Source organism: Anthonomus grandis, chromosome 7 (genome assembly GCF_022605725.1).
Source record: "Anthonomus grandis grandis chromosome 7, icAntGran1.3, whole genome shotgun sequence".
NCBI classification, from domain to species: Eukaryota; Metazoa; Arthropoda; class Insecta; order Coleoptera; family Curculionidae; genus Anthonomus; species Anthonomus grandis.
In genome coordinates, this window is record NC_065552.1 from 33,351,118 (window position 1) to 33,375,081 (window position 23,964).

Below are 23,964 nucleotides of genomic sequence, written 5' to 3' on the forward strand. Positions count from 1 at the left end.
GAAAGAAATAGTTATTCAAATGAAGTTTTGATGTCTCTTTTTGTTATTTATGGGTAATGTGACAAAATTATAGCAAAAACATGCAGCAAGTTCGTATGCATGAAATGTACTCCAATTTATAAAAAAATGTGTAAAAGAAAAATTGTGCCAATACAAACTAACTTTATACAATTTGGTTCACTACTTAAAAATGATCCAAGTTTACCCAAGCCTGTAACGTCTGTTGAGGAATGTGAATCGTGACGTCGTCGTGAATGTTTTGGCCTACTTTCACGCATATCCGGAGCGCAGCAGATGATTTAGGTCTAACTTATTATTCTGTGCAAAAAACTTTGGACGACCCTTTAAATTTTCAGAAGTACATCAGCTGAAACTGGATGATTATCAACGTCGCGTTCGATATTGTAAGACACTTCTGACACGCACTCAAGAGGATTCAAACTTTCTAAAGAAAATAATATGGACACATGAAGCAAAGTTTTCTAGTGACACGTTAGTTATTTGAGAAATTCGATGACCGCTGGTTTAGGCCTTTGGGACTCACTTGATTTTTACTTTTGGGGTAATTTGAAGCAAATGGTATACAAGACACCGGTAAACAGTAAACAGGAAATACGTCAACGACTTATCAATTGCATTGGTCAACAAGATCCTTCTGAAATACAAGCAGCGACAATACATGCTGTACAACGCAGGATTTTGAAGTGCTTAGAAGTCAATGGCAATCATTTTGAAAATTTATTGTAAATTACTTATATTCTTAGGGTAAATAATTAAATCATTCTTAAGTTATGAAATAAATTGTATAAAGTTATTTTGTATTCACGCATTTTTTTTTATCCATTTTTTGTAAATTGGGGTATATTTCATGAAAACATACATGAATAATAGAATTTCATTCCATTTTAATTAATTTTTAGGTAACTACTTTAAAGAAACACTCACTTGTTTTACTATTATTGATCAAATAAATGTAACTGTCAAACGTCCATAGCATAGCATTGTTTGCATTTAAGCAAATATGTCAAAATATTCCGATTTTTACAGAAACCTGCTTTTATTTCAGAAACCGAACTACTTAGATATACCAGAACATGATACCTCGTTAGAAAGAAATTTCAATTTCCTTTTAGAATATGTTATAATATACAGGGTGTTCCTTTTAAAAAAATGCATTTTTCACAATTTTTGTATCTAGCGGTAAAATCACTAATTTTGACCAACCCTGTATAATGTAGAACAAATTTTTATAGTGAAGACTAATGTACAATACTTCCGTAAATTACGCTCATAATTTTAATTTTCTGCGCGTTCCAGTGCCGTAGTAATAAAAATTTATTTGAAACTATGTTTTGGTCAAAAAATAAAGAAAATAATTAAGTTCTCGAAAACCACTAAAAATCCACCTTGTATTTAAATATACAAATACCTTGTATATTTTAAGGTTTTCCAAATTTTCTCGAAAACTCAAAAATAAAGAAGATAATATGATCATTTTAAATATGATTGAAGATAAGATAAATCTATGTGCAAAAGCTATATTAAATACAACAAAGTGTAGGAAATCTACAAGATAATTTATATACCTAGATATGTAAACCTAACCTTACTGAGTTTGTTTATTTATTTTTTGGCCTCTGATAATTTTTGTAAACTTTTCACTCTAAATTGAATATTTCAAGGATTTTACAAGGACTGCTATTTTAATGTTAAAATTGTTTTTTTTTAATCTAACCTCAAAATGAGTGGCACATACATCAGACGTCTTCGTTCATGTATTTTAAGAGAACCAGCTTTCAAAGAGTTCCACCGATATATTTGGATATCCATGTAATTTGTGTAAGAATGTCTTGTAACGTGTAAATCTTGCTCCGGAATAAGTACTGCGGAAATGAGAACACTTATTCTCTCCAATCGAGTTATGCCTTATGTGTGTAAGGATTGCTCTCCTAAGCTCATTGACTTATTTGGATTGGTCAATCCTGTCAATCAGTCAATCCATTTTCGCTTCCGGTTAGTACTACTCCTCGACATTCAGGGAGCGCAACATTTATTCGACGGTTGAGTGTTCTATTGGCGCTTATAGAGGTTTCCTATCTAGGAAGTAATAATCTTTGGTAGTGGGTGACAAGTTTGGTTAGGTCTGGATTTAGATAAATCCTATTTCTTTTGAAAATAGCATCGAAATGAAAATCAAATGTACTAATTCTAAAATTAGTAACTTTTCACTTGTTAAAGTAAAAATAGAAATAGACAAATACCTCTCAAAATCGAATATTTTAAACATCACTTTTTTAGATTTATCCTTAAAGGTGCCCTTACACGGGCAATTAAAATTGCTCAATTTTAGGCAATATTGGTCAATTTTACTTTTGGAAATAGAAAGCAATTTCGGCAATGGCAACAAGTTTCAATTTTTAAAAATGCTCTGAGCAGCAATACTGAGCGATACGGTGCAACTCCAAGAAACTAGCAATAAATTCATACACGACCAGTTTAGTTGAAAACTATCGCTCGCAATGGACGTTGATTCTCTAGCAGCGGCGGCTTGTAGCATTTTTATTATCTTAAGCCAAAAACAAAAGAAAAGAAACAGACGTATTTGGGTGCGATCCTTTTTAGCAAGACGAAAACACTCTTCATTGTGTTATGAATTGGACGATCTTTTATTTAAAAACTTTACTCGAATGTCCCGAAGTAATTTTGAAATTCTTTTAAATACGAGTAAAGTCAGCCCACTAATTACGAAGCAGACGACCAATATGAGAGACCCAATTTCTGCATCGACGAAACTTGCCTTAACCCTCCAATTTTGGCTACTGGAGATTCCTACAAAAGTTTAATGTATCTGTTTCGAATTTCTGATTCTTGCATTGCACTGTTTGTACCTACGGTATGCAGAGCTATTGCTGATGTTCTTCGTGGATATATAAAGGTAAGTTGGTATACTTTTCATTGTTGTTAACTTTTAAGTAGTAGCGTGCGCGAAGTTACTCTAATCAAATCTATCATGCGACTAGATAAAAAATCGAAAATCAATATAAAATCTTTTTTTAGGCTTTTTTAAATTTTTTATATTACTATATTACCAGTAATTACTAAATAATTAAAACAATAGGATATAAAAAATTTAAATGAAAAATAGACTTGAAAATATAATAATTATGTTAATACTACTTAAAGGTTACCTGATATATCATATTGTATTGTTGTTTAAATAAATATAATATTGCTGTCTGAATTAGGGGTAAAGGGAGAGGGAATTAATTGGACCAGAATTGTTTTTTTTTTTTTAATTTAATCGGTTATGTACTACATGGCAGTAGTAATGTCGTCCATATTTGTGATTGTTCTAACCATTAAGACATTATTTTGCTGCTGAGACCCAAATAAATTTCCACCTGTTGAAGGAATAGTTCTGGGTTGGTGAAACTTTTGACCAGGAGAAAGGTTCGAGTCCCTATTCTGGTAAACCGATGCCGATGTAGGACTAGGAGAAGGAATATTTATGTAGGAAAGAGGCGAAGAAGCTGGAGAATCTATTTGCTGGCGCTTTGCAGAAACTTGTGATGACATAGAGGATGATTTTTGCATTCTAATATTTTTTTCGTCAAAATAGCCCATATCAGCCTCATATAAAATTTGAGAAATTTTAAATTCTACCTGGTTGCGCACGTGCGGGCTGTATGTTAAAAGTTTCTGGTTTACATGCCCTCCAAAGGCTAGTGATTTAGTAGAAATTTTCTGTTTAACAAGGTCCATAACTTCACAAGCTTCTTGGTAACGATTATCTTCAGTGCGTTTTTTCTTATTTGCACCAGTTGACTGCGAGGGTGGTGGCAAATGGGGGCTATTCATTTCATCCGTATTCATACTATCTGCAACTGTTTTCACCTAAAAATAGCTAATTTCTTTTTTTACAGTTGCCTACAAGCGCTCAAGAATGGAAAAGTATATCAAGAGATTATGAAGATATTAGGAACTTCCCACATTGTTTAGGTTTTATAGACGAAAAGCATATCCGAATAAAGTGCCCTAATAAAAGCGGCAGTAATTTTTTTAACTACAAAAAATTTCATAGCATTGTTTTGTTTGGTGTCGTAGACGCTCATTATAAATTTTTGTATGTAAATGTCGGATGCCAAGGCAGAATATCTGATGGAGGAGTTTTTGGGAAAGTTATTTTCGATAAAACATTACCCATTCAAGCGGGCGCGGCAATTATACAGACCAACTGCAATGTTTGATATGGAAGATACCGATTCTGACACCATTATACCTGGGCAGTGGAGACAAAATTATAATCCTGACGATTTAACCAATTTAGAAAGACGTCCAAGAAATGCATCTACATTAGCAAAACTAAATAGAGACGAATTTATGCATTATTTTATGCCCGAACGCGAAAGTGTTCCTTGGCAATCTGCTTTTTTGTAATTTTTTTAATAGATTTTTATTATACAAGGTGTCCAGAAACTCGACCGACAAACGTTACGAGGTTTAATTCTCCAACAAAAAATAAGAATTTTTTTTTTATGAATCTATGTTCAAAAAGTTTTACTTTCGGATCTACATGGTGTTAAAAATTAAAAAAAAAAACTGCTGCAGAATCTCCCTGTGAAGTTTGTTGGTAGAGTTCCTGAGCATCACCCTGTATACCTATTTAGATTCACACATTTAAAATTCCATACATTTTTTTATACGTGATCTTTAATTAGCAATAGGGTTATTTAAATTAAAATTGAATAAATTTACTTACCTCTGATTGTGTTTCCGTTTCTATTCCTGAATCAGCTTCATCTGTGCCTTTTAAAAAACTTAAGCACCACTGCCGCTTTTTTGCTTCTTCTCTAATTTTTTTAACTCATTATTAATGTATGTGCGCAAGTTTTTAATTTTTTTTGCTGCCTCGTCGTGGGAAATTTCAAACTGCAGGCCAATAGACGTCAATTCATCTTTTTTAAGCAAGCAATCTTTGAAGTCAGAACTTTTGTTGTCCCACAAGCAATTACGCAAATAAACTGCATCAATAATCTTTTCATTATTCCAAGCCATTTTACTATGAACCACGTGCAATCACATATACACAAATAATAAAAATTCTTGTTAAAAATAAATGATTGTACCAAAAAAAAAACCCGCATATGCACGCCTGGCACCTCGCTCTCGCAGTGGAAGCGAGATGTTGAGCAATTCGTCTCGGCGACATTAAGCAATACAGAATATATGGAGCAATATTGCCGAAATAATTGCCGTATTTTAATAAATTTGCTAGATGTTGCTCCATTAATTGCTCCAGATTGATCAATTGAGTGGCCGAGCAATAATTGCCCAAAAAATTGCCCGTGTAAATGCGGCTTAACTGAGAAAAAATATTTTGTAACTTTTATAAGAGAAATTAATAGTATATGCGTAAAATGTTTACTAGAATTCTTACTTATGTCTTCTATGTGAAAATACGCCTACCGCCATCTCTGCGTGAATTCGAATAACTCGCCGCGCATGTTGGCTCTCGAATCAATGGTTTATAGAATAACGAATTCTGTACTTCGGTTTTATTGATGCCACGTGTAGCTTAAAAGGAATCTCTATTTTGAAACGAATTACTGATCGGCTTAGTTGCTGTGGTAACGTAAAGATGACGCTTGCACTCCGATTTTCTTGTTTTATTCTTTAACTTTAGGGCTATATCTAATAATATGGGGTGAGTAAAGAAGTGTAGAAAGCTTCAGAGGGTGAATAAAAAATAATGACAGTTGGCTATATAAACGTATATATACCGCAAATGTTTCGTTTTTTGATATACGGGTGTTAAAATTTTTCTTATTCTTATTTCGGATTCTTAAACATGCAGAAAATACTAGATTTAAGGTAAAGAATCTAACGGCAAATTTAGAAGTCTTATAATGTTAATTATTTCGTCAAAAAACTGCGATTATTTCTTAGAAAATTCAAGTGTGTATGTAGGTACCTTAAAGCCTATATGTACCATAAATTGTACAAATCGGAACTAGAGCTACATACAGGGTGAAAATTTAAAAACTGGATATGGCCATATATTGAAACCAGTTTCGATAAAACGAAGGGGAATATTAATATTATCTCACCCTTATCTGCAACCTCTTGGACAGGGTGTGATACACCCCTAAAATCTTAAATAGAACCGAGCCTCTTGAAAAATGCTTTCCAATGATACCATAGAAAACCACATTTCAAAAAGTTCTTTTCTGTTTATCTAGGAAAACAATATTCGTTTCCGTTATTTTGAGGACAATAATAAAGCCCACTTTCAAATTCTTTACGTACATTTACAAATATTTCTCTGGATATAACACCGCATTCCTGCACTTTCTATGGGGTGTTTGAGATAGACAAATAGAAAACACCATGTGTCATGTGACTAGTGATAGTGACTATTGGCATTGACTGGTGTGAAAAAATCTATCAAGTGTCACTAGCTAGACAGTTGTAGAAAAAGTAAAATGTCCAAATAGTATTCTCGTGTCTTGAGTTGATAAAATCTTAAATATTAATCTCAAGTATTATTTGCCAACCAATGTTCACAAGAAAGTATAAAACATGGGGAGCCCACAAAAAGAAGTCAAGAGGTGTTAGGTCCAGGGATCTAGGTGGCCATTCAATAGGACGGTTCAATCCGACGGAAGATACATTTTCGCATATTTTCTAATTCCCTCATTAATAGTGCTGTTTAGTTCTAGTTCTGTTTGTTAATGTTAAAACCATTTTTTGTTTGATTTAGAGATTTTGAAGGCGGATGAGTATGACAACCATAGTGTGGTTAATGAAAGTCCCTGAAAGATTCCTGTTTTTAAAGCAATTTGTTTGAATGTTTGGGTTGGAGCTTATGAAATAAATTTTAGTTCTCGAAGATTGCAATATATGTTTGAGAAATTTTGCAATTATTGATTCCCCTCTAAAAATATCTAAAACTGGTTGGAGTCCACTATGGGGAACAGAGTCATATACCAAAATTCAATATGACACTTTGACTCTTTATACACTTATGTTGTACTTTGCATATCTTGATTTTTGGGCTCAATAATCTTACCCCGTATGATAAAATATGGTAAAAATATTAAATTATATGGTGTTTTTTCAGGATGGAGAAGTAGATCCATGTAAAGAGGTGAATTTCTTGTATTTCTTCCACTTATGTGTTTTCTTAATTATGTCTTGTAGTTCTGTTTTTTTAGTGTGTAAGTTTTATTTAAGTCTATTGACCAAAAAACATAACTACAATATGTTTTGTATTTTTTCTATTCTCTTTGCATTCATGTTACGTTTTGTTGTGATGAGTTACACGTTTTTTATATCTTTTAAGTCTGGTAGCATGTAATGCGAATTTCTATTTAATTGTGTCAATGGTTACTTCTTGATTTTCAATTCTGCTTTTGATGATGATAAATTAATGATCCAATGATAAATTGGATGATTCTTCCTGCTTCCTGATGTAACACTTCTAATATCCGCTGTAGCCTCACTTGCCATTTTGGTTTGTTAATTTTTCCTGAGTTAAATTTATACTTCTCCAGTGTTATTATTATTATAAATTAATTTATTGTTTTAAAATGTATAGAATACAGTAGAAAAAAAAAAATATATATATGTTACCTAATTAAACGAAATCGAATTTCGGCTGTATCAAAATCCGAATTCAACCGAGTCGAACAAATTGGAGGATCGAGGGGGAAATTGTTGATTGGAAAAGTAATCAAAGGGAGGAGGCGTTTAGGCGTTAACACGACCGATGGGTAAACCGGATATTTGATATCGATAGAGCCGAAAATAAGCGATTCGCGTCTCGGATTTTAATTTAATTGGTTTAGTTTAGCTTTCGAAGTTTTATTGGCAGAGTTCAAATAGGGAAGCGAGGAATTTATATGCTTTTTGTGCTTGAATACAGTGGATCGTTCGGGTTAATTAATTAGAATTCATTCATAGAATTCACATCAGTTTCCTTGGTTCTTTTATAGTAGCCCTGATGATGGACATGTTATATGTTCGAAACAGGTCGGTTTAATATATTTTAATTAAATTTTGTGGAGGGTGACCGAAGTATCTTTAGTTACCCATTGACCTATTAACTCCACTGCAAGAATGGATTACTTATTCGACTAGAAAATAGTTTTCCGTTTTAAAAGGGTGGTACATTGAAGTTTTTATATTTACCCATTTTATATTTTTAGGTCATTAAAAATTTGTACTTGTAGAAGGCTTAATTGATGTATGATATTTGACAGATCAACGACTAAAAGCTTTTTTGGCGTACTTCGAAAAGCGATGCAAATTTGACTTTAAACATCTTTTATTTTAAATGTCACTTATAAAAAAAATCTAATTTATTAAGTTCGAAGATCGTGTGTAAAATTAATTTTGGTAAAATTTCTTCAGTAAACAGAGGGCCATGGGTAATAAAATTGTTAGTAAACAGGAGATACGAGCTGGAATGATATAATTCCAATAGCGTATCACTAAATATCGCTTGTATGAATTACCTCTAGGAACTTACATTACCCGATAAAGTAAATATTTGTGGTAGGGTGCTTTTCAATCCTTTCCTTTCTGCCATGGTTTCGTCAAATTTTGCTCATCGGTCAACTTTTTTTTATGTTTAATAAAACGTTCAGTAAGAAGGTGGGTTAAACACATCATTTAGAGTTTGTACGATTGAAAATTCATTCTTCTTAATATCCTCCATGCAGAAGAAGTAGAAACATCACAGATTTCTACGTTAGAGACTGTTATGCATTTACTCTGCTTTCACCTAATAATTAAACCTAATTTTCTTTTGACATTATTGGATAACCTAATTTTTTTTTAAATGTTTCTTTAAAAAACCAAGAATAACCAAACTATCATTATCCATTTAGTATGTATCATTATTATTTTTCTCCCTATAATACCGCTACACATTTTAATATTTTATTTTTGCTAGCGAATTGAATTAGTCCTATTTTTTGGCCTGGGTCATACAGATAGTCATGCAACTAATTGCAATATTTTTTTAATGGTTATAATAATTTTTACATTATCTATTCTATCTATTCATACTTATTTTATAGTTTTAAATATTTTCTTGCATTTAAAACAATTGAAGGGCTTATGTTTGACAATGAATCGGACAACGTCACGCTTTTTACGCCACAGAAGTCTATTAGCGCAATTTTTAAAGTTACAAAAACACAAAGAGTTGACATATAGGGATGATTGGGAAATACTTTAAATAAATCATGAAAATTATTTAAATATTATTTTCTTAATCCTAAATACTAAGTCTTATTTGGTTCAGGAAGACAATTAGAGCCAATATTTTCATGCGCATAAGATCAAAGGGATATACAATTTTACTCTCTGTTCTCAGTGTTAATAGTAAGAGCCATGATACAACATGAATACCGTTGGAATACATGAATACAGCTTGGAACTTGTGGCTAAATTGAGCATTTAGCACACAAGGCCATTAAAAAAAAGATATTTGAAAGGTACCTTTGTAATTAACTTACAATAATTTATTTGTAATTCCTTATAAAGATTTTTCCATGATTTATTCCATTTAATAAAGTTATAATCAATATCACTAGCACTAGGAGACTCTGATAAGGGTTGTCCTTGATTGGTTCCATTTTTGGCTAGCGTATCTACAATTTATGTGTCTTAACCTATAGAAATGTCAAATTCTTATTCTGATAACTTATATCTCATTTTCAATTGGAATTGGTCCTATTTGAAAGGTAAAATGAGCAATGGTCTTTTTTAGGTAAGCAGGGAGACTCTGGACACTTTTCACTCTTTATTTTTTTTTTAAAGAGCCAAAATATAGTTAATAAAATAACCTATCGTAAGATTAGTCGTCTATATTGGTTAACAATTTACAGGCCTAGTATACAAATCTATAAAATAGCTTTTACTAAAACTCTCTTTTAATATCGGGTTGCAGTTGCCAGGGGAGGTAAAAGGAGACAAAGGTAAAAATATTTCTTTTTGAATACAAAAATAATTTAATACTACCAGAATTTTACATAAAAATAATTCTTTTAGACTTTAAGTGAAGAACAAATATTTTTGTCCTTATTATTTAATAAGGTCCATGTTAAACTAGCATGTCTCTGAATCTCTTCTGAATATCGCTAATTGGTTGAGGCAATTTGCATAAAATATACCGTGCATAAATAGACCATAGCACAAAATCCTTCTACTCTTATTGTAAATCTATTGAAAGATACATGTTGTTTTAGAAACTTCAATCCGTCGGCACGTTGTTTTAATATTGCACCATAATCTCTGCATTTTCCATGAATCTTCAGATTGGTAGGATTGAAGCTTGGCATTCGTATTAAACTTGTCGCCTCACGTTTTTAATGCATAGTCTTGGATGACGCTTTAAAAAACGTCCAAACTAATCTCTTCCCGCTATTTTTTCTATTTTCCAAATGTCAGGGATACGGACAGAGTTCTGTGCGGCATACTCAGGAGGCAAATTGTCGTGTTTCGTTAATTTGTAAAACATTGCAGAACACTTTAATAAATAGCGTTCCAAAGCATCTTCCTTCTTTTATGAAAAGACTAGAAATTTGGGGTAAATTCAACCAGCGAGGAAAGACTTCGCTTCGTGACGCCATTTCTTTAGCAATTACTGCCTGTTTTATACATTCTGGGTTAAATTCTTGATTTGTAAGTTTCTTGTATGTTCTTAGTATTTTGCATCTAAAAAAATAAGAGAATCAAAATTAAATGAGGAGACTTTGGACAAAATGGGGTGGTTTTGGACAGTGTCCAATGTCTCCCCCTTGATACATTATAAAGTAAGTTAAAATTCAACATAAATCCGGTTAATGCATCCCTGAAACAACAACATAATCTAAATAAACAATGCTTAATTTAACTACAATAATAAAAACTAAACACCAGACAATCATATTATATACATCATAAAAAATTTTTCGCAGAATATTATATGCCAAGTGACAAAATTCCTAAAATCACAATTTAATTTTTTTCCTTTTATTTTTAACAGCACAAATAATTTGACGGTTATTCATTTCCGGTTCCACGCGTACTAACGAAGCGTAAATGAATTCGGTTACTTTTAAGTGGGAAATTTAAATATGTCCAAAGTCTCTCCGCTCTCCCCTAAGCACAAAATTTCATTACTTGTTCTTTGGGTAAATTCAAGTCAAAAATGTCGTATTAACATGAATCGGCAGATGCTTCATTACCAAGATATAATGTTTTTAAATTTAGTAGTATTATTGTGCCGAAAACTACAATGCTATAATAATTATCTCTAGTATGACATTCTACCAACATTAAGTAGGTCGAGTGCCATAGATACTTGTATTCTTTTATTTGTTGCCATAGATAGTTCTTTCGTTTGTTAGCCTATTACAGTTGTGTCAGTTTGCATTGGTTTTTACAAATGAAGGATACGCAGACATATAGGGATATTGTGGAGGAAGTGATAGAGCAGAAGTAGCGGAATACCACCTCCGGTATCCAAATCGAAGAATATACACGAGAATTTGGGTGAGTTTTTACTCAACTGAGAGCAACAAGATCATTTCCAAATGCTTCCGTCACACATCCCTCAGCAGCTTCCCAAAATATAATACTGGATAGTGTTGAACGGTTACCATCAACCGCAGTGTTCGCAGAATATCACGTCGCATTGGTGTTACCCGAATAATGCATAAGTTTGGTTTGTACCCATTTAATCTGCAACCAGTCCAAGATCACGGATCTGGGTCCTCCTGAGCCGAATGCAGTTCTGCAATTGGCTCATTGCACGTCGTAATTTGGTTAATAACATTTTGTGCATCGATGAGTTTACATTGACCCAAGACGGTGTAAATAATTTAAGGAATGGGAATTCCTTTGCTGCTTGAAAATTCTTATGTGACAATCGAATGAAATTTCCAACACCGTTTTTCGGTTAATGTTTGGTGTAGTTTATGAGGAGATCAGTTAGTTGGGCCTTATGTGTTCCTTTGACACCTGCAATTTACTTTTAGTTCACACGAGAAGAACTGCCTTTGTTGTTAGTGGATGTTCCAGTTCAAAGAAGACAAAAAATGGGAATACTCTTAAAGTATCTCATAGTAGTTTAAATGTGAGGTGTTAAATAACACTTTTCCTGGACGTTAGATTGAACGCAGGGGCGCATTTTCCTGGCCTCCCTGCTTACCAGATTTTAATTCTTTGAACTATTACTTGTGGCGATATATGAGAAATTCAGTGTATTGAAAAAAATCACTACCAGGGCTGAACTGCTTCGTAAAATCATTAATATCACTAGGGACCTAAGTAATAATACCACCGTATTATTTGGAAAACTATTAATCACATCACTAAACGGCCTAGACTATGCTTAAACTGTGAAGGTGAACACTTTGAACAATTGAGGAGTTTGCGTGCATATCCACTTTCAGGAAACCCGAAAAACACCCTGTGTGTTTATATTTAAAAATAGTAATATTTTAAGAAAATAGCTTTATTTAAGCGGGGTTGTTCAATTTATTAACATAAAAAGAAACAAAAAAAAATAACAATTTGTCATTATTAGCAATAAAAGTTTGTATATATCCGTTTTTGCAATGAGACATTGTAAGCAAAAACATATATTTATTTCTTTTTAAACAAACTGGATCAAATAGTATTTAACAAAAGTAATAAAAGGAAAATTAAATATGTATTGCATTTTCTTCGTGCAGGCAATCGTATAGCTTATTTTCTTCTTGGGTTTCAAAATTTACCGAAGTATCCACATTGACTCCGGTATTGGTACTATGTAATAGGTTTTTGTACCACAAAAAATCTTCCCTGTTTCACCAATCATCCTCAAAATGCTTTTTCATCAAATGATTAAATTTTTTTTCTTTAATTGTAGCGTGTTAAGCTGTATTTTCTGATTTGCCCTTCTTAAGAAGTGATTCCCAAGCTGTGTCACCCAGTGATGTAAACCGATCATTCTTATTTTTTTTTAAGTGAATTCTTTTGCGTTTTGAAATTCCCCTAATTTTTTTATATACGTTTTCCACTTCTTCAACATTATACATTTGCCAGTCAAGGCTCAGTGTTTTTACCAAACCCACTTCCGAATATATTTCAACGTATTTTTCTTCTGTTGTAATGACTGGATGTCTTAATGGATTTTTTATGAACTTAAAACAATAGAAGAACACTTTTATTTGACTGGTCTTACAGAAGGTAAAAGCGCGTGGAATCACAACTCAACGTCCGAACAACAACTACTAGAATAGATAATAAAAAGTGTAATAGAATACGCACAACTTGTTGTAGAATACGCACTATTTGGTTTATATGCTTTTGTTATCAAAATTTGGATATATCCGGTTAGGCTTCCAAACAAATGTATGAACTTATAGAAATGATAATAAAGAACAAAAAATTGTCAAAAAACGATTTTCGGTAAAAAGTGGATATATCCAGTTTTGCACCCAAATTCCTCAATTATTGTAAATAGTTATTTTGTCAGTAGTATTTTTTTCTAGTTAAAATATTTTTGGCATTGTAGTTTTCGACACAATAATACTATTAAATTTAAAAAAATCATATCTTGGCAAGGAGGCATTTGCGGCTATGGAACAAAATGTATAAAAATTAATTTATATAATGTAGATCTGCATTCTGATTCATTTATAGTCTGCTCTTATAGTGCCTCTTGTAAAAGTTTTAATGATAAACTTTTCAGTGGAAAATCACCAACAAATTGATAATATAATAAAATCTCGAAAACACCAAATAAACCTCATATTTTGCGTTGTGGCTAGAGGTTACAGCAGCCTGATCACTTTTATCAAACAATAAGGGCATTATCTTCGGCCTCGCCACATACTTCCCGCCTTTAATGAGGTACGTGCTGCTCCCGATCAAAAAACCGCCTCGTACACGCTCCACTAGACACGCTAGTTGCATCTCATCCCGCAACAATAATCTTCTCGGCTTCTGGTAATGTTACAAATAGCCTTCTTCTTCGTCTTTGGTATAAAAGTTTATGGACCCCAGTTTTCTCTTGTAATCTTATTGTAATAATGCAACCTAATCATTCATCGTTTGCTTCTTAATATGAGTCGAGGCTGAAACAAAAAAGGCGTTTTTCTTTATTTTCCCTATCGTAAGTACGTAGTCATTAGATGATATTAGTATCGGGCGTGTTCCTAGTAGAAAAGAGCACTTTCATTGCTTATGGCCGGGAAAAATCAAGGCTAAAGGGAACGGGAGTAAGTAAGCTTAAAATACATATGGGTTTACTTTTTTTTTTAAATATTTTCGATTACTAAGAACTATTACTTATTTCCACACCTGTATTTGGCACCTTAATTAGGGTGACCTAAATTAGATTAAAAAAGGGTTAAGTTACACTGCCATCTACCATATTTATTGTGTGCCATTTTTTAATTACTACTTGATATTAGTTTCACGTCAAATTTCTTCGTACAATCCTATTGCTTTGATAAAGGCTAGTAATTGTGACGGCTTTAGTGATGGTATGATTCCTTTTAAAGCTACGAAGATGTATGGCAGGATTTTCGGCAACGGTTTCACATGCAGTTACTAAGTGTTATAGAGTCTCTTCCTTTCCTCAATTATCTTTTTTAGCTTTAATTTCCTATGGTGTTCTTGAAGGTGACAATGCCCCGTTAAAGCTTTAGATATTTTTAGGTCAGTGGTTCCAAGGAACATTTTGGATTGCCTTAATTCCGGATGATCATCCCAGACTCGTTCTCTGAGTTGTTTCTTAGTTTTTACCCGCAGAAAGGTTTCGGTCCTATAAGCTGAGTGCCGGAACCTTTTTTTTACCAAAATATTGACTTCTTCGTTACTCTGTACGCCTGCGTGCCTAGGTAGAATTTCAGAACTAACGCCTGTTGATCATTGCTGCTATGACCGCTTGACTGTCGGTAACAGTTTGCGCTGTCCTATTTGAGATATATATTGACCAGGATTAATTGAGCGCATTTTTCAGAAAGTTTCAAAAGCTGTATCTGTACTATTTAAAAATACACAGTTAATCCTAAAAATTCTCTGCCAATTTCAATAGCACCAATTATCCCTTAGATCTTGGAAATAATTTTGTATCTCAGTAAGTCAATTTGGGTATAGAAAAAACTTGTAAAAAATACAGAGACAATATATAGACTTTAGTTCTTTTGTCTAGTTCAGTTTTTTGTCCACGTCTGTTAACTGATCTGTTATCAGCCACCTGACTCTCTTGATCATTGTAGATCACTATAGAATCCGAGAAATATTTCTACAAATATTTACATCCTATCTTGAAGACCACAAATGTTTCAATAAGTCAAAGAACTCTGAGATACAGTTTCAAGTCAAATTTCGAGTCAAGATAATAAAAATACTTTTCTCAATTCTAACTTCAGGTTTCTTCATGTTTTTCTTGTTTCTCATTTAGAGTGGAAAAGTTAAATAAATGACCTGGATCAACAATTATCCACATCCAATTTTGCCATAAGAAAGATTTATTTTACTACTGGCCAAGAAATGGCACTGAATTCTGATTATGTCCTTTTCCATTTCAAGATCATTTACGGAATATGGTATAATTGATTAAACGAGTTTCTTATAATATTGAAGATATGCGTGCCGGAATAGAGCTTGGATTTTAATATTGTAGGATTTCTATTGTAATATACCTTTTATTATTCTTTGACTTTTCTTAGACTTGTGAAATGATATTGTATAAGATTTTTTTTGACATATTTATAAAACTGCACATTTAACAGAGTTTAATAAAATTATTATTTTTTGCGGGAATACTCTGTCTTTCTTCGTGGAATATCCAGGATATCTTTGTTTTCGAGAAGAAAACGAATTTAAAAAGAAGATAGGTGCAGAAGTACTTTTAGATACCATTAATAATAAAACACGAGAAATTCACTGACAGTGGATTGGTAAAAAAAACCGGCAATAAAGAAAATATTTTTCTTTCGGGTTTATTTAGGATAAAAAAAACAATAAGGAAAAACCAACAAATTTACTAATTTATAATTAAAAATTAAAAACAAAATAGGTCATAATTTATGAGAATTTTGAAAAAAAAATTAGCATGTTGTCAAAAGGTGCTTGGCATTTTCATAAGTTTTTTCAAATTTGTTTAAAAAATATATATATGTTACATGAATTATGCATAGAATTTGGTTCAGATTATGAAACTGGATTTAAAAAATACTGTCTATTTAAAATAAATAATTCGAATGAGAAATTTTGATTTTTGACATGTTCCGTATACAGGTTGGGGAATTGAAGATTACGCATTATCCAAAATAATGGCAGCGTCCCTTCCTCTCATCGATGAGCTGTCACCTTCAATCAACTGATAGGTATTTGCTGTTTTTATTTTTACTGAATAACAATATATCGGCATGCCTCATTTTATTGTGTGCTTCCTCAAAAAAATAATTTTAAATGAGGTTTCGAATTTTGAGATATCCTTTTATCTTCAAGATTGTTATAAATGATACACTAAAGTGCAAGAAACTTCTATGGAAAGAGTCTAGGAACAAGAACTACTGGAAGAAATAGTTTGTAGTGTCCTATAGCAGTGAATTCAACACAATCAAGTAGAAGTGTTGGAAAGGAACATGATATGGACCATAAAACTGTTACCAGTATTTGGAAAAAAACATGGGTACATATGTTTCAAATATTCCAAAAGTCAGGAGATATTTCCTGAAGACCAGCAGCGAGGAAGGGAATTTTGTGAAACCATGATGGAAAAAACAAACGAAAATTATTTTTTTTTACGAAATATTCTAATTTCCGATAAATCTTTTTTTCTGTTACATCGGAAACATCATTCTTCTGTTGTTCGATATTAATCTCGGGAAAATAAACACAACAGTTTTCGATTCCGTATTAGTTGCTGCAAAACCATGTTTTTCCTGCCATTCGAATCCTTCTTGACTTAGGTCTGGGATTGGTCTATTTTCAATAAGACCGCTGTCCTGCTCATAATACGGTTATGGTAAAAGTATATTTAACAAATACTTTTTGTAACCGTTCTTTTAGTGGGACTGGCAATAATTAACGGCTTCCTAGATCTCCAGATTTGTCCCCAAATGACTTTTATTGTTATTATCTTAAGGAAACCATTTACACACACGAATTTAGTAGGCCAACAAATTAGGAGGAGTGACAAGAGAAAATTGTTGAATGTACCAGTTTTATTTCACCAGAAACTCTTCTGGAAATACGAAATGGCTCTAATGATAGGATAACTTATTTTTTATGCGCAGGTGGAGGTCTGTTTTAGCTTGTTACTCAAAGAATTCGATTCACGATTCTATATGGGTTGTAAACTGATGTATATAAAAGCTATATCGTAAAAATATTTTAGAAATACCTGAAATTTTGCAAATTATTTTGTGAACTTCTATTGCAAGTAATACAGTTACCCCCTTTAAAGCCACACGCTTATTAACGTCATACTGAAAAACAACGACATAGCAGGCGAGTATAGCAGAGCGCATGACATGAGATAAGAGCATCAAATTTAACTCACAAAAAGATCAGACCTAAATAGGATGTTTCCTTTTTAAATCCGTTCAAAACTCGTGACTGACTTAAAGCTCTGTAAGTGACATGTCACCATCAGTACTACATTAAAGACATTAACTGTAGATTTAGAATTTTTATTTTAACCTAGATGTATTCTCTTAATTTAAAACAAGTTATAAATAAATATTTGTTTGATAAAATTGCTAAAGCTTGGTAGCAGTTTAACCGGTCAACCCAAGTTTGAGCTAATGATGGTGGAAACGATATCTCAGTCCCGTCCGCTGACCGATGCTGGACTAATCTGCTTTTCACTCTCGTGTACACCCGACAAAAACCCGAATTAGACAAGGGGAGCCTTAATTAACGCAAAAAATCCGTCCATGTTCCCGCAGAAATTTCGAATAATAGAGCTGGTCTCTCTAATATTAGAATGCTATTCTGATGAAGCATATCTTAAATAAATATTACTTAATGTTAAACGTAAACTAGTTAATTAGAAAAAGTTTTTAAACAGTTAAAAAAACATCCAACTCAGAATCCTAATAACTTCTTAATTTGCGTAAAACTACTCTTAAGTTTTTCTATATATTGAATAATTATAAAAGTTTAAAGCAAATTACCTGGTCTTAATTAACCAGCAGTTCTTTTGGCTTGTACTGCCGCCTCTTGATTTGTTTCATATAACATACAAAATATGCAAAAGATAATGTACTGGCAAAGAGCGAAATACCCACCATTAAAATAATAACCATGGAAATAAGTATACCGGTGTAATTTTTTCTACTTGACCGACCCCAAATTGGTTTGGGTATGCTTGGTTAAATCAAGGTTGATCGATCCCTTTATCGGCTTGCGAGATTATTCCTTTAATTCATGTATGTTGTGCTATTGATTGGTTTTGTATTGACTGAATTACACGTTTCTCTTTATTATAGTAATATGTTTTTGATAATAAATAAATTATAAATAAACTAATAATAGTGTGGGAAAGTGACTACCGATAAAATTTTTCATTAAGATACTTTATATTTCTTGTACTGTTTGTAACAATTTTTTTTTAAGTCTGTTAAAATAATTAGGGTTATTTCAACCTTTGTAGCGTTTTTATTTTTGTAGGTTACTTATTAAAATAATTCAATATGGAATAAGTAACAAGGCAAATTGTAGCCTAGTAACACGGATCTGCGAATATCCTCTATAATGCAATAATTTAGTACTATTGTATGAAAATGTACTTATCGCGACATCTAGTGCAAAGTCGGTTAATGACCTTGGAAAAAATTAAAAACTACTAGATGGCGTTAGTGGTTCTCCGTTTTAAATGTTTAAGCAATTGATTGTCATCAGGTTGTTTTTCTCTCTCTCTCTCTCTCTCTCTTTCTGACTAAAGTGATTTTTCTATTTGTCTGTTCTTTGTCATTGGTGCCATGCTCAAGGATCAACTTTTTAGGTATTGGCATTTTCGATACCATACGCATAATTGGGATTAGATTAATTTCCGTACTCGCTGCAACTTAAATCTAAGTGGGACAACGTTGTCAGCAAGTCAATTCTTGTAGAACTGGGCCTGCGTGTGATTATCCATCGAAGAGGTACCCAGAAATTGTGTTTTGGCTTTCTTCCTAAATGGTGTGACCTTTAGGTTAACAAGTTCAATTTCTCGAGGTTCGACTACATGGTTACCTTATGGCAACACTAGCCATGTATTGTAAAAAATTACTTTAATTTTAATTCAATTTATATAAAGACGTCATCTTGAAGGTCTTATGCATAATCTTACGCTTGATCTTAGTGAAGTATTAATTATAATTTAAAAGCAACCAAAAAAAATAAAACGCTACAAGGCTGAAGCGGTTTTTTTCTGTGATTTATGGATCTTAGAAATAGGTTACCACTCTTGTCACGAGATGGCTCTAGATCGAGTTGACCATTGATACTTAAATCATAATTCCAGACAGTGAACAATCGTGTTACTTGCAGGTATGTTCTTTCTCAATTTATAGTGACACAGCTTTGTTGCCGTTGTGTTTGTAATATTTACGTTCTACTTAGGAATAAAATCCTTTGGTAGTGTGTTATTTTGGTTATGTTTGGCATCATTGCTAATGATGAGTGGGGATTATCTCCTGAAATTGTAATCTAGCAGGTTCGGTTATTAATCATCTTCTTTTCAGGTTCTTTTTCTGAAGTACTCTGATGAGTGAACTACCTTCCTAAAAAGTCGAAAGTCAGGCAAATTTTGGGGTAACATTTAGTTTCCTTTCGTTGTTTTTTAAGACGTTGTGTCTTTTAAGGATTACTACGGTTCTCTACCGTTCCATACCATTACTTCCCTTGTGCCACATGTGCTCTTAGTCAAGCCAGTTAAGTCTCTTGGTAAAGCCAGTTCATCAAAGGTAAAGCTTTATTGTGGGAAAAGTTTCCTGTGACTGACTTGAGTTGTGTGATCTGGCCTGGGTGTGAAATTCTCCATAGAAGTACTGTAAGTACCTTTTAGACCAATCTCCAGTAGGGGCACATGTAATTTATTTATTTGATTTATTTAACTTCATTAACTTTATAAAATAAATTTTTTAACTTTTAAAAAAAATTAAATCTGTAAGCAACCTTTTTAAAGGGATTTAAGGCTACCTTTATGGGTAAGAGTTTATTGATGACAGTTTATTTTTATAACAGTTATGTGTTACTATTAAATGTAAATGACTGAGTGTTAAATTTCTTTCGACCAGTTATTCACAGCTAAAGAAAAAAATAATAAAACAAAACATAATATTTATGTTACACACATTGAAAAAAATGGAGCGTGATTTTTTACGCTAAGAACTTTAGTCCTAGTACCTCAAGTTCATTAAGCAGACAAGGCAGTATTTTGAAAAAAATTTTTTTTACAGGTTTGACACATAGTACCTGAGGCCTCAACTAGGAAACTTGTGTACAAGTTGCATTTCGAATCATCTTTCTTGTAAATGGACCATATACTCACCTTAAATCATCCATCCAAGCCTAGCGGCTAAGAGGTATTAAGCTTATCAACCAGCTCCCGACTTACTAGTATAGTTAGCCACATTAAAGCATTTAAAAATAGCAAATTTAGTATAAGGAGCCAATTTTAGATCACCTTAGATTACCCTAATATTCATCTACTTGAAGAATGAAAATATTCACAAAAGGCAAGTTCGGCGAAAGCCAAGTCAAGAAGCTGCTGCATAAAGACACCCATAGTTCATGACAACTAACATATTCTGCAGAAAAGATTTATGTTAAATTTAATAACTAAAAATGTTATTTATGCTTTCTCTTAAAAACGCTTCAAGCATATTTGTACTAATATTAGCATACGTTCTCTCATAATTTAGTAATATACAGTTATACACTATGCAATTAGCATTTTCTAATTTTGAAAACAGAGGGTCATTATCAAAATTAAAAGTGGCTGGGGAATATGCGTATGTTAATTTGATGCAAATAAACGGCCATTAGGAAAACAACAGGCTGACGGATAACTCGCGCCATACCGAACGAAAAGTCTCTCCACCACTTATAAACGTTACGATGCGATATTAATTGTGAACAACCATTATTATTACGTCATTAGCACTTTGCGGGATGCTTTTTATGAGTCTAATCGAGATGGCCTGCATAAATTTAAATTTATTTTACTAAATTACTTTTACTCCTGATTATTCAATCAGTATCTTCGTTCTAATCACTAACAATGCCTTTGAGACATGTGTACTAGTATTAGTTGAATTAGTGTACAAAATTTATAAAGCCCATATGTTCTATCTATAATAAAGCAACATTTCAATTACAACAAGCGGCAGGACAAGGGCTAATTCATTACGGGTTGTTCCAATTCATCAAAGGCACTTGCCACGTTAATTTTAGCGAAGATCATTAGGTAAGCCTCGTTGTCAGCGGGGTCAGCCCCGGAAAACTGCACAAGAAAATTGCTTTGGGGAATCATTCTCCTTAATGATCCTGATACTGCTTTCTCCGCCTGCGTCTTGGATTATACGCGCGCTCCTTCTTAATGAAAAAGTCTTTAGCCATTTGTACCTAAATAGAAAACGTATTGCTGTTTAGATATTGGTTATAATATTTTAAATAAATTTATTTATGTTCGAAAAATAGACGAAGATATTTCAATGGGTGATTCCTTGTAAAAAAATATAAGAAAAAGTTTTTATTTTTAAAAAGTTATATATTTACTTATTTCTTATATATTTTTATTTTTAAAAAGTTTTTTTTTTAAATTTTTATGTCCAAGTCTCTCTCCACTAAGTCTCATATTTCTACTGATTGTAGACTGACTTACAGGTTCTCTGTTCGGATATTTCTTGTTGAAAATTAATCTTACTTCCTTGCGTGTTTTAGTTTTCTCACTACAGCCAAGCATAAATAATTAATATTTCGATTCTCAAAGTCTCACTAATTGACACTTTTTTAAAGGTTATTTCAAATATTTGTAAACAGATGGGTAGGTAATTGAAATTACTGGTTCGAAATGCTGTTAATGGCGGCCATTTCTAGCATTTGAAGAAATACATTATGCTGCCGTGCTAAGACAAGAGGTCGTAAGTGACAAAATTTCGGATTTTAAGATTTTTGCATATTTGGGACCGGTATGATTATTCTGATCAGTATACTAAGTCATAAAGTCGTATGTTAAGTAGAAATGCCCGAAACAGTATAACAATTTTGTCATATCTGCCAAATATTGAGAAAATACTAAATCAAAATGTCGTATTTAATGTATACAAAAACAAAATGTACCATGTGTCACTTAAGACATATTAATTTAGCTTATTAATTATAATATTAATATAAGTAATTTAAAAAAATTTAAAAACTGGACTCTGTACTCATCTCTTATCTATTTTATAAATTCTGAGCAAACATCTGTAAAGCAAATTAAATTAAAATATTTGCAATCAGGGCACACCTTCATGAGTGCTGATGCCTTCCACCATCAGGTGGAGAAATCATTAAAACAAAAAGGAAAGGTTTTAGACTTTGAAGACTATAAGAATTGTGTACAATTGTCGAATAGTGGCCGAAATAGCTGCCTAGAAATGAACCTCCATGATTTTCTGAACGTAAGAGACTTTTCTTCCCGATTCAAACTAAATAAAACTGAACCAAAACCCTACCTTTCTAATATTTGTGAAGTAACTTTTGTCAGAGGGTGTAGGACATTATTGTATAAAACAAACTTCGAGAGTGCTTTAATTGAACTGGACTTCCTTACTGCCAAAGCACTAAAAGAAGGTGTTCCTGAGCCAGAAAGAAAAACTATTCCTAGAGGTATCATTAGCTAGAAAAAGTTAAAGAAAAGCTAGAAAACAAAATCTTATTCAAAAACTAACAGCAATGGGTATTTCAAAGGGCCGACTTCTGTTTTGGCAAAGTTTGCCTGAAAATCAGGAAGAAACCAATCTGGATGACTAAACTGTTTATTATTATAACGTTAATTTTAATGTTAAGGATTTATATATATTTTTGATTGACGTCATATTCTAATAAAGACGAACTAATAAATGTTTCTATTAGTTTATATTATGTTATTTTATGTTTCACTGAAAAATTACATTTTTCCTATTATCTTTAACCATGATAACAATAGCTGTAATTGCACATTGTTGATCATTAATATTTTATAATAGTTTTTATTAGGTTTTACATTATCATTATTAAGACAGTATGTCGTAACTTCACATAATACTTACCTATAATTATATATCACTAAGATATATAATTATAACATATGTCATATCATAATATGTCGTATCGCAACAATCCAAAGTCAAAAAGTCGCAACTGACAAAAAGATAGGTCAATTTCAATTTAAAAAATCTGAATATTTACTTAATCAAAATGTCGTAACTTTCAAATTTTCAAATATCTCCACCAAGGTACCATATAAGATATCAATCGATTTATACCTCAAATCAGGGGAATTCTAATTTTCCATTAAGTTAAAAAAATTATGAATTTAACGTAATTCATTAAGGATTCAAATTGTCATTGAAAAAAGGCAAATATATTCGAATTTAAAATTTATTACTTACGACCTCTTGTCTTAGCACGGCAGAATGTAGAATGTAATTTATTAATTTAATAAAGTATTATAATTATTATTCAAAGGTAATTAAATATTTCATGAACAGTTAAAGATGATATAGAACATTATACGTAAAACAAGTCGAGAATTTTTCAGAGAATTGAAAAACAGTCAAAATTATACTATTGTTGATCTTAAAAAAAATTAATGAATATTTAGTTTGTTAAATAAACGAAGACTAAGCATATAATATGTATCTCCGTTATTGGGGCACGTTAGTTCATGGTACATTAAATTAAGGAAAAATAAACTTGAAATTTTTTACTCCTGTTTGTAATAACAACGAA

At 32.2% G+C, this 23,964-nt stretch overlaps 1 long non-coding RNA gene across 1 annotated transcript in view; it reads left to right on the forward strand.

Annotated features, from left to right (window-relative positions):
• LOC126738813 (uncharacterized) overlaps positions 1-20,860 on the forward strand; it is a 33,142-nt gene extending 12,282 nt beyond the window's left edge. The window contains exons 2-3 of the long non-coding RNA XR_007661448.1: positions 20,445-20,609; positions 20,667-20,860. This is a non-coding gene — a long non-coding RNA (uncharacterized LOC126738813). The remainder of the gene's footprint in view (positions 1-20,444; positions 20,610-20,666) is intronic.
• The last annotated feature ends 3,104 nt before the right edge of the window (positions 20,861-23,964 follow it).